The 6510-nt window shown below is 37.3% G+C and overlaps 1 long non-coding RNA gene across 1 annotated transcript; it reads left to right on the forward strand.

Moving 5' to 3' along the window:
* Positions 1–899, forward strand: LOC106633534. The gene is made up of 2 exons (XR_001336878.2): positions 1–109; positions 232–899. It is a non-coding gene; the product is annotated as an uncharacterized LOC106633534 (long non-coding RNA).
* Positions 900–6510: the final 5611 nt, after the last annotated feature.

Consider the following 6510-nt stretch of genomic DNA (forward strand, 5'->3'; position numbering starts at 1 on the left):
TCAGCAGACAAGTGTCTTTACCTGGTCATAGCCTGTTGTGTACTGGCATTTCTCCTGATAGCAGTGTCATGCTGTTTTGCGTGTAGAGAAATTAAGCATCGTAAGCAAGGTAACATGCTGTCTCATGATCAACAATGCTCAATAAGCAACTGCGTCATTCACAGAATAACATAATTGGATGGTGAAGTTAAAAAGTGTTGGTTCTGCTGTATCTTTTCTATATTTTTACAGGTTCACGTGTGCCTGAGAATCTTTCCCTTAATTAACAAGTTGACTGAGCTGACCTCTCCAATAATCAACACTGGACACTGAACTAAAGATTCCTGAAAATGGAAAAAAAATCAAACGACAAAAAAAGCAATCAGGAGGTGACTGTGATATTTTAATTTTGTATCTGTATATACTGAAAAAGACTTGTTGGGGTTTTGTCTGTATTATTGTAGGGCCTTTACTGTGCAATATAACACAGATTGAGGCGACTGTAATTGTGATTTGGTGCAATACAAATAAAACAGCATGGAAATTGATTAAAAAACAGTGAACTGTAAAAAATGTATACTTGCTGACCAGTGCAGAAGGAGCTTTGAAATCATATTTTTTTTAGGTCACATCAATTATCCTGTGTCCCACTTTCTTAAACAACAATAAAAACACTCTTTTAAGTTAATGCTAAAAGCAAAGCAAAACAAAACAAATACAGCAATGTGAAACTTTTTTAACATAAAAATGTATCATATTGTACTTAAAACAATATTTAATATTTCTCAGGGAATGTCTTTTCTTTCATTACAAATATATTCACTGACAAAAATTGTTTCTGTAATTGGTTATTCCTGTACTGCAAATATTACAAATCAAAGATTATCAACATGTAGACGATTAAAAGGTTTATTTCTAAAGTTCGTCTGAAGCCTGATTATGTAACACTAAAGTAAAAAAAAAATAAAAAAATCCAAATTTAGATATAATTTTTCTTTATGTATAGCATTATACTTTTAATATAGAAATATATTAATATATATATTAAATATATATATTAAACCGGGCAGCACGGTGGCACGGTGGTTAGCACTGTTGCCGCACAGCAAGAAGGTCCTGAGTTCAATTCCACCATCAGGCCGGGGTCTTTCTGTGTGGAGTTTGCATGTTCTCCCCGTGTTTGCGTGGGTTCTCTCCGGGTACTCCGGCTTCCTCCCACCGTCCAAAGACATGCAGCTTGTGGGGATAGGTTAATTGGATAATCCAAATTGTCACTAGGTGTGAATGTGCGAATGAATGTGAGTGTGAATGGTTGTCTGTCCCTGTGTGTTGGCCCTGCGACAGACTGGCGACCTGTCCAGGGTGTACCCCGCCTCTCGCCCTATGACAGCTGGGATAGGCTCCAGCGCCCCCCGCGACCCTGAAAAGGATAAGCGAATGGATGGATGGTTATTAACTGTTATTTTATTAACATCACTTTACTTTGTTTATTGTGTTCTTGCAAACAATAAAATTGATAAAAATAAATAAAGTTTTAGTAATTGTAAAACACTGGTATAAAATTGTTGTAACTGACAGGACTGTATGTGACTGTAGGGAAATGGGGCAAGATAAATCAAAAGGAATAACAGATCAAAATGAGCTTCTTGTGGAAGATGCTGCAGGCATGCCTGTGGTTTGTATGTTGACATGTTTCACTTCCTTCCAACTATAGTAACTGTTTACAATGAAAATCACTCCTTGTACGGTGAAACTTAACATGGAATCTCAGAACATGGAACGCAGAAAATATGAAGTGCTGCGATTCCAGTTTTTTGATTGTTGCAACACTTCATGTCAGCACAGTGGCCTTTAAATAAAGTAAATAAAATAATGAAGAGAAAATTTTTCAAATTTCAACTAATATATTCAAAATTACATGTGTTGAGTTCACCTATTCACCTATCTACAACTGATTGCTAACAGGAAAGTAGACAGGAAAAAACAGAAGCTGCAGATGGGTTTAAGGTGATGAGTGGTTTAAGGTGTGTCCTTCGCACTTCTTTGAAACATGCAACAGATACTGTATCAAGTATAATCACTGCATACATTTTGAGGTCATGCTTTGTGTTGTGTTATTTGGATTAGAGAATGACTATTCTATGCTATCAAAAACAAAATGTCTTATAAATACAACTGTCATGTAACTGTGTGAAGCAGCCAGAGTTGAGAACCCAAATGTAGACTCACAGGCAAAACTAAACTGAAATGTAGCTTTTTTGCTGAATTACCAAATATGCTAACCAAGGAACTCATAAGAAAACTAAACTGAGATATATTAAGCAGACGGCACGCACACAGACGTGGAGGATAAGAGAAATCACGACAAGAAACAGAAGGAAATGCAGACAATTTATACAAAGGAAATAAGTGCAGAGGGGAAACACCTGGGAAACAGGGCTGGACATGATCTAACTGGCGAGACAGCAAACAACTGAACGTAATGGACACAGGACACGTGACTATCAAAACAAAACAGGAAGACACGAGAAACCCACACTGAGACCCAGACTGACTAAAAACAGGGAGCAGAGGGAGGAGACAGAGACAAGACTAAGGAAACAGATAAATACAAAGGGCACGACTAACTCTCAGAGGAGACACAGGAACGAGTCAAAGGTACAAAAGGAACCTAAAAAAAAGAAACTAGAAATACAAATAAACTCAATAAAGGAACTAAACTGTACAAAACAAACTTAAATCGTCTTCCTCATGCAAGGAAAGACTCATGAAACTAGAATAAACTCAAATCGCTGGGCCAACGACTCAGGATCATGACAACAAACTCACTATAATTATTACTTGCAGCTGAATTTGAATTAATTATGACGTCAAGTGAAAGCTTTCTGTGGTTCAACTGGAACTGGTGCCAGTGGATAACAAATGTCAGCGAACATTTCAAATACAGTGCACAACTAACAATAAAAATTCAGTAATACCTTATTACGTAATACGATTATGACTCATTCGGTATACATATGGGTAGGTGTGAGGTTTCCCTCTATTGGTTTTTAAAGGCGTTGCGTTTAAAATTGTACTTGTATAACCCTCCACCTACCAAAAAGTAGAACAACAAAACCAAAAACCGAGCAGGAAAAGGTCAGCTTTTTTTTTAAAAAACTTAACCACAACACACTTTCCACCAGCTGCTGTTTAAATTGTGTCACAGCAAAGAGCCTGTACTTTTCAGCTCTGCTTGTATGAATTGATACATTTGATATAGTGGACCTTAAAATAATAATTTATGTCTTGAGCAATGCTTTGGCATCCGAGCGCTGCTCTAAATCGGTTCCATATCTGACAAACTGGTCCTCTTCTATAAGGCCCTGAGGCTGAAACTTGGCTTTCACATAATGATGTCACTCTTAAAGCTGAAATCCTGGTTTTTAATGCCATTAACCATCAGCTTAGCCCCCCCAAAAGAACCTCGGTAAAATATTTAATTTCTCTCAAAAATTCGACTTGGAGATTCAACTTTTTATCAAAGCTCACTTCTTTAGAACTTTATCACCACTTTTATCACATCCTGGATTACAGTTCTTATTTACTGTTGTGTATCTCCATTTTCCTAATTAGATTTCAAATAAACAATAAGTAAGACTAGAGACCTCGACTATGATAAGAAAATATAAAGAAAATCCTAACCTGAAGAATACAAACTAAGAATTCTAAATCCTGGGTCCAATACTGTCCAATGTCCAGTTCTTGTTAATTCAAAGATGAAGCAAAGAGACAACTGCTTTTTTCAGTTTCAGAGAAAGAAGTGTGATGCACATAATAATGCTACTCTTGGTCAAAGTTTTTACACATCCTCCTCAGAAGTTGATCGCTAACAGGATGCTGTTGGAAGCTGTTGCTGACTGTGTTAACACACTAAACGATGACAAAGATCAATTTTCTTAAGCTGCTACTATTACTTAAGCTACAACAGCAATGACCACTCAGCTTTATCACAATCAGATACGTGACTATTGCATTTGATATTGCATAAAGAAGACATGATTCCTGGTTTACTTAGCAATTGTTGATAATTTTGCTAGTTGTACTGTCATCATCTTGTTAAAAAACAAGAGTTAAAAATTCCTCAGTTTTATTCACAGATCTTTTTTGTACAGTTTTTGGCAAACTTACATATTAGATAAAAATGTATCATTTATTCCTTTGTTTTCTAAAAGTTGAACTGAGCTAGATGTCATTTTATAATTATTTTACTACATTGTTACTACATTTCTAATTTTTTTTTACACCTACACTTTAACAGTGTGTTTGTAATGTGCATGTAATGTGTATGTCTGCTTCCACTAAGGAAGCAGACAATCTGGCAGATTTGCTCAAGCTCAAGTGGGACCTTAAATGCAGGTTGTAAATGAGGCTGATGAGAAACAGGTGGTCAGGCTGAGGCGTGGAGAGGAGCCTCTGCTCAGCTTCTCCTGGACTCAGGGAGTGTTAAAGACTCCAAACAACAACAACAACCCTGTGCAGAAATATGACTTCAGGCTGGGTTGAAGATTTAAGGTGGTTATACAACTTAAATGTATGCACTGATGTTAGAATGTTGCAATCTCTATTTTGCTTTTTATGCTGCCTTTATTTCCAGTTTTTCCAGCAAATATTAAAGAATTTAGAAGTGCTTTTCACACACTTCTGTAGGTCAAAAAAATAAAATGTGATGAATATAAATATTTTATTCATGCCAATATTTTAGAAGCATCTTATTGGAAACTTAAAAAATACAAAAAACAAAACCATTTGAACAAAACTAAGGGAAGTAGGTGAAGGCCACTTCACTTTTTTAACTATCAAGTTAAAACTGGTCCTTATTTTTACACTAGTTTTGTGTTTGCTGCTGCCATGAATACAAACAGTAATGATTTAAAGCCTTTAACTAAATTAAGATAAGATAAGATAAGATAACCTTTATTATTTGTTTTGTTACAGCACAAAGTGGACAGTGCACAGTTAGATAGCAAAAATTTGAAAAACACTGGAATAGGATAAGAATAAGAAAAAGATACTGTACACAAATGTACACAATAGAATAGAATAAAATAAAATATTATACTGTATACAATAGAATAAAATAGAATATAAATACTATATACAACTGAGTAGAAAATAACAACGTTGTCAGAAAAAGAGTACTGCACTTAGTGTTGTTGCACATTTGTGGATGTGTGTGTTTGGTCAGTTGCGAAGTTTTGTGAGAGCCTGACAGCAGAGGGGAGGAAAGACCTTCGAAATCTCTCCGTCCCACACCGTGGGTGCCGCAGCCTGCCACTGAAGGAGCTGCTTAGTGCTGTCAGAGACTCCTGCATAGGGTTGCAGATGCTGTTCAACAGTGATGACAGCTTAGCCACCATTCTCGTGTCACTCACCACCTCCTCTGGGTCCAGAGGGCATCCAAGAACAGAGCTGACCCTCCGGATCAGCTGTTCAGTCTCTTCCTGTCCTCAGCAGAGATGCTTCTGCCCCAGCAGACCACACCAAAAAAGATGGCCAAGGCCACCACAGAGTCATAGAAGGTCTGCAGGAGTGGGCCCTTCACTCCAAAAGACCTGAGTCTCCGCAGCAGGTACAGCCTGCTCTGCCCTTTCCTGTAGAGGGCGTCTGAATTATGAGTCCAGTCCAGTTTATTGTTCAGGTAAACACCAAGGTAGCTGTCCACAGCCTCAATATCCATAACTTGACTGTTTAATGGTTGCAGTGGAGGATGTTTGTGTGTGCTGAAGTCTACCACCAGCTCCTTGGTTTTAAATGCAAGAGCTTGAATTTATATATTTCCTTTTTTTTTTTAAAATCAAAAACCTTTCAGGTAATTCTCCTTGTATGCGTTGTCACATGCTCTGGCGTTTTGATCACGCACTGTTTTGTTAATGAAAGCTGAGACGTGAACAAGATTCATCATCAGTATAAAGAGATGTAAAGTTTCCCTCTACTGGTTTACGGAGGTATTACTGTTGCTTGTACATAAATGAAATTGTGTCTAAAAAGGACATGCACATATTTGAATACAATAATGCTTGCAGGAGCAAACACAACAACAAACCAAAGTATCTTTGTGAACTCAGAATTTGCCCATTAAAACTACTTAAATAGGAGCAGGCTGATTTGTGAAGGCTGACATGTTGCCCTGCCACCTTGAATCCAGTGGCTGAGATGGATATTGCCTAATCACCTTTATGCATGTGCAGGCAAATTTTAATTAGTGTCTGCACCTTCAAACATAACATATGAAGGATTATACCTTTATGTTTTATCATCTGAGAATGGGTCCCTTTCACTAAAGAAGTGAAAACATGACTGACTTATTGTCAGCATTAGATGTGCCATCCTCCAAACTCAAGATAGCTGACATTAAGTCAGCTAAACAATAACCTCTGGTTATAAGCCAACATTTTGCCACCGGATTTCTCACATCGTATGAAAGTCTATTTGCTAAGTGTCAATCAGAGGCGGAGGCAGACATTTGAAACACCTGGGGCTTAGCCCTAA

This window comes from Haplochromis burtoni, unplaced genomic scaffold (assembly GCF_018398535.1).
Source record: "Haplochromis burtoni strain Fernald_Lab_line unplaced genomic scaffold, NCSU_Asbu1 Contig_236, whole genome shotgun sequence".
NCBI classification, from domain to species: Eukaryota; Metazoa; Chordata; class Actinopteri; order Cichliformes; family Cichlidae; genus Haplochromis; species Haplochromis burtoni.